This window comes from Tamandua tetradactyla, chromosome 13, assembly GCF_023851605.1.
Source record: "Tamandua tetradactyla isolate mTamTet1 chromosome 13, mTamTet1.pri, whole genome shotgun sequence".
Taxonomy (NCBI): domain Eukaryota; kingdom Metazoa; phylum Chordata; class Mammalia; order Pilosa; family Myrmecophagidae; genus Tamandua; species Tamandua tetradactyla.
Genome location: NC_135339.1, coordinates 71,951,267 through 71,963,905, shown reverse-complemented (window position 1 = coordinate 71,963,905; position 12,639 = coordinate 71,951,267). Strand labels below are relative to the sequence as shown.

At 35.7% G+C, this 12,639-nt stretch overlaps 1 protein-coding gene across 14 annotated transcripts in view; it reads right to left on the bottom strand.

Annotated features, from left to right (window-relative positions):
* The window catches only part of ADD3 (adducin 3), a 169,865-nt gene that overhangs the window by 60,547 nt on the left and 96,679 nt on the right, over positions 1-12,639 (bottom strand). The window lies entirely within an intron of this gene.

Sequence of the window (12,639 nt, the reverse complement as noted above, 5' to 3'; positions counted from 1 at the left end):
GCTCTGCAATTCTAAATATAGACATTATCATTCTTATTCTGGGGTCCCTGTATTTCCACTGTTCAAATGAGTTATCCAGACAGGATGTATTAGATTGTGCGCTAGAGAAAATTTAGGTTCTAAACAAAGTAATCCCATCTTCCATTGGCCTCAAAGAGTAGGTGCAATTCTAAGTATAGACAATGTCGTCCTTACCCCTGTGTTCTCAATTACCTTAATTCTAACCTGATCGGCTTCATTCTTATCTCTAAATACAGGTTATACATATATAAATCATCCTATCAAAATCCAGAAATAATAATTACCACTTCGTACTAAATGTGTCTGCTGTAAGAGCTTACAATCTAGAGCCCTGTCTCCTTATCAGTGCTTTCTAAATGAGACCACATATAATTGTTCTTTTGTTTCTGGCTTATTTTGCCTCACCAAATGTCCCACAGTTTCATTCACATCATTGCAAGCCTCACGACTTTGTTTCTTTTTGTAGCAACACAATATTCGATCACATGTATACACCATTGTTCGTCAGTCTACTTGTCAATTGGTACATCCTTCAGCCACCTGCATTCATTAGGCATCATGTATAATGCCCGAAGCCCATAGTTCAACAACACTCTCAGTTTTAGATAATTTCATTGTTTCCGAGAAAAAGAAAATCAATAAATGCACCCTCACCAAATAGGAAATCTAAACCTCCCCTTAACTCTTGTCCCTCCCCCCATTATTTACCCGTTGTTGTGGTAGTACTGACTAGCATTTTTCATTGGAGATTTACCAAGGTTGTTGAATGTTCCTTTTTTATAGGGGAATACAATTCGATGTGTTGAATATGAATGTTTATCATATTGAACATATGATGGTTCCACAGTTTGCTGAAGTCATTCATCTTTTGATCAATACAGGAGTTGTCTCTAGTCTTGGGTTATTATCATAATGACATTATTCATAATAGCTAAAAAGTAGAAACAACCAATATAATATATCTGTACAATGTACTATTATTTGGCAATAAAAAGAAATGAAGTACTGATACATACTACAACATGGATGAGCCACAAAAACATTATGTTAAGTGAAAAATGGCAGTCACAAAAGACTACATATCTTATTATTCTATTTATATGAAATGTCCAGAACAGGTAAATCTATAGAGACAGAAAGCAGATTAGTGGAGTGTTGAGCTGGGAGAGTGATTTGGGGGGAAACAAGGAGTGGCTGATAATGGGATTTCTTTTTTGGAGTGATGAAAATGTTCTAAAATTAGGACTTCAGGGAAGATGGCAGGTCTTGGAACTCCAAGACTCAATCCTTCCACCAAAAGCACATCTAAACAGGCAGGAACTGTCTAAAATCTATTTGGAAACTCCAGAGGCCAGAAGAACACTGTATCACTCAGGGAAGAGAAGGGTGAAGAGACTAATAAATTACAGTAAAGAACTGTATGTAAGTTGCTGTCTCTGGATGGTGCCTACTGGTGCCCATCCTCCACTCTTATAGCAGGCTGCCGTGAGGTCCAGTCCCTGGCTAGTGGATGTGAGAAGAAAAAGACATAGGACTCCTATTCCCCAAGAACATCACATTAATAAAATGAAGAGGGAAAAACACATGATCATCACAATTGATGTAGAAATTTATCTGACAAAACACAGGACCTTTTCTTGACAAAAACACATAGAATACTGGTACCTTCTCAACATGATAAAGGGCATATATGAAAAGCTCCCAGTGAACATCTTACTTAGTGATGAAGGACTGAAAGCTTTTGCACTAAGATCAGGAACAAGACAAGGATGCCCAATGTCACCACTGTTATTCAACATTATATAGGAAGTTTTGCCAGAGCAATTAGGCAAGAAATAGAAATAAAAGACATCTCAATTAGAAAGGAAGAAATAAAACTTCCCATATTTACAGATGATATGATCTCATATTTGTAGAAAATCCCGAAAAAATCCACAACAAAGCTCTTAGAGCTAATAAATAAATGAATTCAGTAAAATGGTGGGGAACAAGAGCAACACCCAAAAAATAAGAAGTGTTTCTATACACAAGCAAGGAAAAACTGAAGAAGAAATCAGGAAAAAAATAATTCTATTCACAATAGCAACTAAAAGAATCATATATCAAAGAATAAATCTAACAGGATGTAAAAGACTTATACACAGAGGTCTTTTATTACTGATAAAAGTAATAAAAGACCTCAATAAATGGAAGGATATTCTGTGTTCATGGGTTGGAAGATTAAATAACATTGAGATAATAGTACTCAAAGCAATTTACAGATTCAGTGCAATCCCAATCAAAACTCCAATAACCTTCTTTGCAGAAATAGAAAAACCAATCATCAAATTTATGTGGACGGGTAAAAGGCCCTGAATAATAGTAATTAAAAATGTCATGTTCTGGGACTTCCGGAGAAGATGGTGGCTTAGTAAGACGCACGGGTCTTAGTTCCTCCTCCAGAAAAGCAACTAAAGAAACAGAAACAATACGAAACAGCTCCCGGAGTCACGACAGAGACCAAAAAGACAGCGTACCCCATTCTGGAACGGCTGAACGGGTAGGGAGAATCCACTGCGGTGAGATACCCGAGGGGCGCACGTTTTCCCGGCTGGGGCGGCTGGTGACTGGGGTCCCCTCCACGCACGTGGCTCCCCGGTCTGACTGGGAACATTGGATAGCGGGGCCCTCCCGTCACGCTTGGCGTCTCGGGCCAGCTGGGCAATTTGGACCGGCACTCCCCCAAGCCGCGGCCAGCGACCCCCGCCTCCACGCGCGGTTTCCCGGGCCGACTGCCCCGCAGACAAACGACCGCCACGAGCGCCACCTACTGGGCAGGAAAAGAAAAACAGAGCCCAGAGATTCCACAGAAAAACCTTTCAACCAGCTGGGTTCCACACCCAGGGAAATCTGATCAAATGCTCAGACACCAGCAGAAAATAATGGATGACGCTCAGAAAATTGAAGATATGGCCCAATCAAAGGAACAAACCAATAGTTCAAATGAGATACAGGAGCTGAGACAACTAATGCTGAATATACGAACAGAAATGGAAAAACTCTTCAAAAACCAAATCAATAAATTGAGGGAGGACATGAAGAAGACATGGGCTGAACAAAAAGAAGAAATAGAAAATCTGAAGAAACAAATCACAGAACTTGTGGGAGTGAAGGACAAAGAAGAAAAAATGGAAAAAACAATGGATACCTACAATGGTAGATCTAAAGAGACAGAAGCTACAATTAGTGAACTGGAGGATGGAACAACTGAATTCCAAAAAGAAACAGAAACTATAGGGAAAAGAATGGAAAAACTTGAGCAGGGGATCAGGGAACTGAATGACAATATGAAGCGCACAAATATACGTGTTGTGGGTGTCCCAGAAGGAGAAGAGAAGGGAAAAGGAGGAGAAAAACTAATGGAAGAAATTATCACTGAAAATTTCCCAACTCTTATGAAAGACCTAAATATACAGATCCAAGAAGTGCAGCGCACCCCAAAGAGAATAGACCCAAATAGGCGTTCTCCAAGACATTTACTAGTTAGAATGTCAGAGGTCAAAAAGAAAGAGAGGATCTTGAAAGCAGCAAGAGAAAAACGATCTGTCACATACAAGGGAAACCCAATAAGACTATGTGTAGATTTCTCAGCAGAAACCATGGAAGCTAGAAGACAGTGGGATGATATATTTAAATCACTAAAAGAGAAAAACTGCCAATCAAGACTCCTATATCCAGCAAAATTGTCCTTCAAAAATGAAGGAGAAATTAAAACATTTATAGACAAAAAGTCACTGAGAGAATTTGTGACCAAGAGACCAGCTCTGCAAGAAATACTAAAGGGAGCACTAGAGTCAGATACGAAAAGACAGAAGAGAGAGGTATGGAGTAAAGTGTAGAAAGAAGGAAAATCAGATATGATATATATAATACAAAAGCCAAAATGGTAGGAGGAAAATATTATCCAAACAGTAATAACACTAAAAGTTAATGGACTGAATTTCCCAATCAAAAGACATAGAATGGCAGAATGGATTACGACCCAGCAATACCACTGCTAGGTATCTACTCAAAGGACTTAAGGGCAAAGACACAGACGGACATTTGCACACCAGTGTTTATAGCAGCATTATCTACAATTGCAAAGAGATGGAAACAGCCAAAATGTCCATCAACAGACGAGTGGCTAAACAAACTGTGGCGTATACCTACAATGGAATATTATGCAGCTTTAAGACAGACTAAACTTATGAAACATGTAATAACATGGATGGACCTAGAGAACATTATGCTGAGTGAGTCTAGCCCAAAACTAAAGGACAAATACTGTATGGTCCCACTGATGTGAACCGACATTCGAGAATCAGCTTGGAATATATCATTGGTAACAGAGACCAGCAGGAGTTAGAAACAGGGTAAGATAATGGGTAATTGGAGCTGAAGGGATACAGACTGTGCAACAGGACTAGATACAAAAACTCAAAAATGGACAGCACAATAATACCTAAGTGTAATGTAACTAGGTTGGAACACTGAATGAAGCTGCACCTGAAATATGGTTTTTTGTTTGTTTGTGTGTGTGTTTGTATCTTTTGTTTTTGTTTTTTTCTTTTTCCTTTTTATATATATATATTTTATTAGTATTATTATTTTAATTCTCTTCTCTATATTAACATTCTATATCTTTTTCTGCTGTTTTGCTAGTTCTTTTCCTAAATTGATGCAAATGTACTAAGAAATGATGATCATACATCTATGTGATGATACTAAGAATTACTGAGTGCATATGTAGAATGGAATGATTTCTAAATGTTGTGTTAATTTCTTTTCTTTTTTTTGATTAATAAAAAAATTTTTAAAAAATGTCATGTTCTGGCACGAGGACAGTTATACAGACCAATGGAATAGAATTGAGAACTTAGAAATCAACCCTTACATTAATGGCCAACTGATTTTTGACAGGGTGGCAAAGACTACACAATTGGGAAAGACCAGTCTCTTCAACAAACGATGTTGAGAAAACTGGATCTCAATTTGCCAAAAAAAAAAAGAAAGAAAGAAAAAGGAAAAAAAGAAAGGAAGACCCTCAACTCACACTATATACAAAAATGAATTAAAAATTGATCAAAGATATAAATATACAAACTAGAGAAGCACTGTCAGGACTCCGTGTTAGGCAATAGTTTCTTATACTTTTCATCCAAAGCACAAGTTACAAAAGAAAAAATAGACAACTGGAGCCTTATCAAAATAAAGAAAACTTTTGTTCCTCAAAGGACATTATCATGAAAGTAACAAAAACAACCTATACAATGGGAGAAAATATTTGGAAACCACACCTCCAATAAAGGATAAATATCCAATATATAAAAGAAATCCTTCAATTTAACAACAAAAAGACAGTTCCTCAGAAAGCTAAATATAGAACTACCATAGGACTCAACAATCCCACTACTATGTTTATATGAATTGGAAGCAGGGGCTAGAACAGATATTGTACACTAATGTTCATAGCAGCATTATTCATAATTGCCAAAAGATGGAAGCAACCCAAGAGTCCAAAATGTGGAATATACACACAATGGAGTATTATTCAGCTGTAAAAGGTATGAAGACAACATGGATGGACCCTGAAGATATCATGTTGAGTGAAATAAGCCAGACACAAAAGAACAAATACTGTGTGATATCACTGATTTGACATAATTAGAATAAACAAACTCATACAATCAGAATCCAGGATATAGTTTACCAGGGAACAGGGGGATGGTGGGATAAGGAATGGGAAGTTAAAGCTTAAAATGTACAAGGTTACTATTTGGAATAATGGAAATGTTTTGATGACAGATGGTGGTGATAGAAGCACCACATCTTGAATGCAATTAACAACACTGAAGTGATTAAAAATTAGATCGTATATATGGAACAAAATGAAACTAAAAAAAAAAAAATCAATGGAACTGCACTACACAACAGTGAATTAAGTTAAATTATGGACTTTAATTAATAGTGCAACTATAAAAATTCAATAAATCCCCATTGTAAAAGTCAATCCATTTCTGACATATTGCATGTTGGTAGTTCTAGCAAACCAAAACAAGGTCTTAGTCTCTGGTTCTGTGGTGGGTGAACCCACTTGTAAATAGGACCTATGACAATGTTATTACTTAAGATGTGCCCAAACTAGACAAGCATGGACCTTAACCCAAAATTCTTATAAGCAAAGGAAATTACTCACAGAAAGAGAAGCCATAGGGAACAGCCAGAAGATAGAAATCAACAGAACCAGGAAAAGAAAGGAGAAGATGCTGCCATGGGCATTGCCATGTAACAGAAAAGCTAAGGAACCCCAAAGATTGCCAGCTGGCTGGATCACATTGACCCCAGGAGGGAGCACGTCTTCTATACTCTGGAACTGTCAATCAATAAATTCCTATTGTTAAGCCAACCCACTGTGTGGTATTTGTTTTGGCTGCTGGAAAACTAATACATGAGTTATATCTCAATAAAGTTTTATTTTAAAAAATGCAACCTGAGGCACTACTGACCACTTCACCAGCTTGAGGATGGGGACCATCTTTGTGGTCTCCACAAAGGCAGAATACTCCATAAATGGTGGATGAACTGAATTATTTTATTCTATCAAAGCCCCTTCCAAATCAATCTGGTTTGTATTATTTCTAGGCTGGGAATGGCACACAAAACAAAACAAACAATTAAAAAATCCTATGAAAAGTTATTACTTAGAAAAAGTCTTTCCAAACTTAAAATTCTTGGCATTTCAGCTGCTTTCTCTAGAACATAAACAAAGAGATGGTTGTACTTTCAAGTACCAGGACTACTGTCCCATATTTAAAACAATAAAGATATGCCAAGACTTCAAAGCTCCATATTTGGTTAAAAAACAAACCAATGAATGCTGGCTTATTGTTACATTTTTTTTGTTGTTGAAAGTTACAGCAAAACTGTGAAGATAAAGTTCTAGAAAACAACTTGGACCCTGCACAAACTATGACAAGCCATGTCTTCAGATCAATCAGTAAAATTTTATTCATTTTAAATTCTAACAGACATGAGCTAATTTCAACATTTTATATATATCTGACATGGAAATTGACAGATCTGGAGAACTGAACTAGAGCAGATAAAGTCAAGAAAATGAAAAACAAAACATAGATTGAACAATACAGATGGCACTTTCCACTTACCCAAATGGGGGGAGGACTTTATTGCTATAATGACCCTTGTTTCTATGAGAGCGCTTCTGGAATACTTCAATCTCCAAAATCAAACACAGAGGTGTTATGCTACTTTTCTAAAGCTACAATGCCCAAGTATCAGAAATTGCTATAGTTTCATAATAATGACTTTTTATCAGTATTACCATGCCATTCACAGATTGCCCTACAGTCAATATTTACTCCAACAGTGAAAACATGCCCCACCATGTTTATGTAGGTATTTTATAAATACCGTTGATTGAGAGGAATAGGCTATTAGGAAGGGCTAAACTCTAGCACTTGAAAAGGCACTGGAAGGTATGATTGTCATGCTGGTAATGTACAAAAAAGTAGATGTATTAGTGAGGTAGTGGTATAAAGGTGGTTTGCTTGACCTGATATCTAATGAATATGCCTTCCTTAAGTAACTAGGTGTTACAGATAGGTTCATGTGTCAATTTGGCCAGATGATGGCGCCCAGTTCTCTGGTCAAGCAAGAACTGGCCTGTTACTGCAAGGACATCTCATATCTGGTTAATAACCAGAAAGCTTTATTAAATCATCAGCATGATGATTGCATGCATGGCCAATTACTTCTGCAGTCAGCCGAGGATGTCCTCTGCAATTAGTTACATTTAATCTAATCAGCTGAAGGCCTTAAAGGAGAAGTCAAAAGAGAGAATAGAATCTCTCTCTCTTCAATTCATCCAGTAAACCTCCTGGGGGAGTAACTGAAGACCTTCACAGAAGTTGTCAGCTCACAATCTTCCCTAAGGAATTTGGACTTCAGCAACCCCACAGTTGAATGAGATGCTTTTATAAAATGTCATGTTTACAGACATCTCTTGTTGGTTCTGTTTCCCTAGAGAACCCTGACTAAGACACTACATTATTAAACATTAAGAAGTACATATTAACATTTTAACAAGTCTGCCTTCTCTATTAAATTCTTTGAAGAAAAATTAAGAGAATAAGAAGTCCAAACCTCTTGTTTTCCAGATTAGACATCTAATGATAGAGGACTTAAAAAAGGGGGTATGCCCATGATCACCTAACATCAAAGGTGATTGAGTCCTCTTAGTCCAGGATTCTTTCCACTATATCATATTGCTTCCTCATAATCCTTGACCCTATGTATTTGGTCTTCTTTTCCATTAGAACTAGTCAAACCATAAAAATGAAATTTATAAAGAAAAGGAGTATTAGGAGATGGGCAAACCAAGAGCTTGATGAGTTACATAAAGATAAATAGTATCATGCTATATCAGTGAACATTTCATACAACTGTGGAGTTTCAAACAAAAAGAAATTCCAAACAAAAATATTCAGGGTAAGGTCTTTAAACTGACTTAACTCCATTTGAAAATGAGATTATGTGGGCATTTTTCAGTATTTTAGAAGTTGTAAATGTTAACCTAACAGATGACTGCTGTGTCTTTTTTTGTATGTGTCTTAATTAGAGGATATCAAATGATATTGATTTTACCCCAGGTAATAATAAATTATGCTCAAGTTTAAACTTTTATCATTAAAGTCAATTTACTATCATTTTAAAAGGGTTAAAAACCTTTAACCATTAATTATGAAAGACATAATTTCTCAGAAAAAAATTATATTGGGGCCTAAATAGACAATACAATATACCACCTGGATGATTAGTGACAGAATGTGGCCCACAATAACCTACAAAACAACTAATTTAATACACATTTTTTTAGCAATCACAATGTTCCAGGTAGGATGCTCTAAATAGATTATCTCATGTAATACTCTTCATGATTCTAAGAAGGGATTATTATTTCTACTTTACAGGTAAGGAAATTAAGGTTTAATAATTTCCTCATCATTACCAAATGAGAAAATATCCATACTTACAGATCTTAACAGTTGTGGGAGAGCTGGCTAAAAAGGAAGGAATGGGTTGAAGGATCATCATTTCCTAGGGCATGTACAGCAATTACAACCTAGATTCCTCACTTTCTTTATGGGATGGGGGAGTGGGGGTCTGGTCCTGGAAATATATTGCAGGGTCACAAAATTCAGCTCTAAAATAAAGAATAATAAATTGTCTCAAAGAATTGAAAAAATTTTAGAAAATCTTATATGGCTACCAAAGTGGAAACCTATCTTTCTCCTACATATTATCAGAATGTTATGATTGATCCAGATCAATCTTAAATTTCTGAATCCATCTTTTTTTCATTCTTTCAAAATCACTTCTGTTGAGTATATCTTTAAAACAAGACTATATATTCTAAACTTTAATATAACAATCTAGCTAACAGTGAATCTACAGTTGTTCAGTAAGAGATACTGTTAATCTGAGCCTAAATTGAAAATCTAACTTCCAGCCTAAAACAAAAATAAACTGGAAACTAACAAGAATACATCAAGTTACTAAGTGTCTCATATTCAAGGAAAGTTGATAGCCAGCTCAGAATTCGCAAACAATGTATCTCTCTAAAAGAAAACTGCTAAATTAGAGGGTGCAGCAGAAGGGTGTTTGAGCTTCAAACTTCTTTTATAAATGGAAATAACACTGCTAATTAAGAAAAACTATTTTAGCAAATATGAAGTGTCTCCCTTGATTGTAAAACTGGGAACAAATAAGTAGCTAGATTTAATCATAATATACATTGTTCAAAACATAAGATTCAAGTGATAAGCACAAAATTTGTCAAGTAGGTACTTCCCAGGTCAATACAATCATTCAGCTACGTGATTCAAAGCCTGAAGACATTTATTGATGGATACCACCGAGGACGATTCTAACCTCTTTCTCAAAAAGTATCAATACTTGATGAAAGATATTTTATTGATTTACATTACCTGTTAACAACAAACTGAGTTGGACACACTTCTGCACATGAAGAATGAGGGAGAAAAAGAGAGACAGTCCCTTCTTAGACATTGGTATAGAGTGGAAATAACATTCACTGGTAACCTGAAACAACTCTTTAATGGCTAAAAATAGGCTAAATTTACCATTTATAATGGTTATATAAGGGACAGAGTTACAAACTTGAAGATATGTATCAAAAGTTCAGAGGAAAGGTATTTTTTTAAAGTCCAAACACAATTACTGTCTTGACTTGGCTCAAATTGTTCCCAACATGAATCACTTGGAAAGGTCAATATGAAACTAATTTTAAAATATATACATAGTCTTGTAAAATGATAAGAAAATAACCAACCACAGCTAAGTAATCTCTCCAGTCTATTGCAGAATCCAAAAACACATGGCTTTGAGTGCCTTTAACCTCGTTTCTACAAATATGAAAGCACTGTATTTAGTCCCTCAGTCTTTCACTTGTCTTTAATGTGGAACTGTTGGAAACAGCTGGAAAAAACAAAAAGAGGTTATTTCCTAAAAGAAAGCTGACAGAGACTAGTGGATTGATTGCTTGAATGTGCTCTTAGACATTGAGTTTCTGTTATTGAGTCCCTTGGTATTAGTGAAATTTTAAAAACTGAGATCCAGGAAACTTGACAGCTCATGATAAATGAGAGGTTTTAAAAAGTGAAATCACTGGAGATCAAGACTTTTAAAGAAAGAATCACTGCTCCCAATTTCTAGCGATATCTTAAATCTTTGGTTCTTTTACTATTTGGTAGTCCTGGGTAAAAAGCGTTTAAAAAAAAAAAGAAAACAATTCTCACATACTTTAGGAACTAAAGTCTATTTATGCAAGATTGAGCTTGAAAATTTTAAATGCCTTTCTTTTGACAATTTTTGAGAGCAATGTCTGAGTGTCTGAGGTCAAATTCACTTTTACCTATTACTCCATACCTATGCTAGAAATGTTTTCCAAAGTGACTATCATAATACAAGTAATACAAGGAAGCATAACTTTCCCCAAATTTCAATCTTACATCTACCTATATCAACCTGAAGTCAGATTTTGCACTGGAGAAATTCTACTTTCTCGTTCTGAAGACATGTAAACAGTCCTTAAAAAGCTCATTATTAAAAATGAGTTAATGGGAGCTATTTTCTCTTTCCTTTCGCTGGCTCCCCAGGTCACTTGCTTTTTCTCTTTCACTCTCCTACCTACCTTCTCCCTGCTCCTTCATCCCAAATAAACATGTTAAGCTTTGAAAAAAAAATGAGTTGAATTTGCAAAATATTCAGTGAAAGGGATAGTCTAGAAAATTGATTTGGTACTGTGAACTATCACTTCATCTATGTTCCATTCCTAACATGGTCATTTTGACCAGTGGAGGAGAATGCAGGAGGGTGGTAAGGGAAAAATTTTTTCTCCCAAAAAAATATGGGACAAAGTTCCTTAAGAAAAAAATTAGAGGAAAATATATAAAACCATGAAAGAACACAGGGTATGAATAAGTCCCAAGAGTTCATTCTGATCTACTGTTTCATATGTTCCAACTAAAGATTTTTGGCTTTCATGGCTATATCTTATAAAATACAGCTGCAAAAGTCCATCCAAAGCTATAGGTAATTCAACACATCACTACTGCAATGAACTTTGATTTAAACAAGGAATTGCTGTCTCATATTTTTGCTGAAAAGGAGAATTTCAAGATCATCACGACCTCATCTGTTTTCTTTATATAAAATCTAACACTGAGACAGAAAATGAAACTTATTAAGCACAGATAGTAGACTTGAAAATTATTTTCAAAAATACGTTTCTACTATAAACGCCTACTTTAGAAGGCTGATAACTTTTTTTTTTTTTTTACTTTTTTTTAAACTTCTTAAATTGTATAATGGACGTTCTATTATATACACAAAGCAAAGAAAGAAAAAAGCAGTAGTTTTCAAATCACGCTTCAGTAAGTATTTACAGGACAGATCCCAGAGTGTATCAAGGCCTACCATACCATCCTCTCAGATTTTTCCTTCTAGGTGCTTCAAAATATAGGAGGCTAGAAGGAATAAATATTTTTTTATCAGTACAATCAATTTTTCTCTTTTTTTGTAAAAAAATAACATACAGATAAAAAAGCAATAAATTTCAAAGCACAGCACAACAACTAGTTGTAGAACAAATTTCAGAGTTTGACATGGATTACAATTCCACCATTTTAGGTTTTTACTTCTAGCTGTTCTAAGATACTGGAGACCAAAATATCAACTTAATGATTCAGCAATCATACTCATTTGTTAAACCTACCTTCCCTGTATAACTCCACCATCACCTTTGATCTATCCCACTTTTTAGGGGTATTTGGGCTATGGCCATTCTAACTATTTCATGTTGGAAGGGGCTGTCAATAATATAGGGTAGGGAGATGGAACTAGCTGATGTTCTGGAGAGGCTGGGCCCTCTAGGTTTCAGGACTTATCTGGTCCAGGGACCTGTCTGGAAGTTGTAGGTTTCTGGAAGTTTACTCTAGTGCATGGAAGCCTTGTGGAATCTTATATATTGCCCTAGGTGTTCTTTAGGATTGGCTG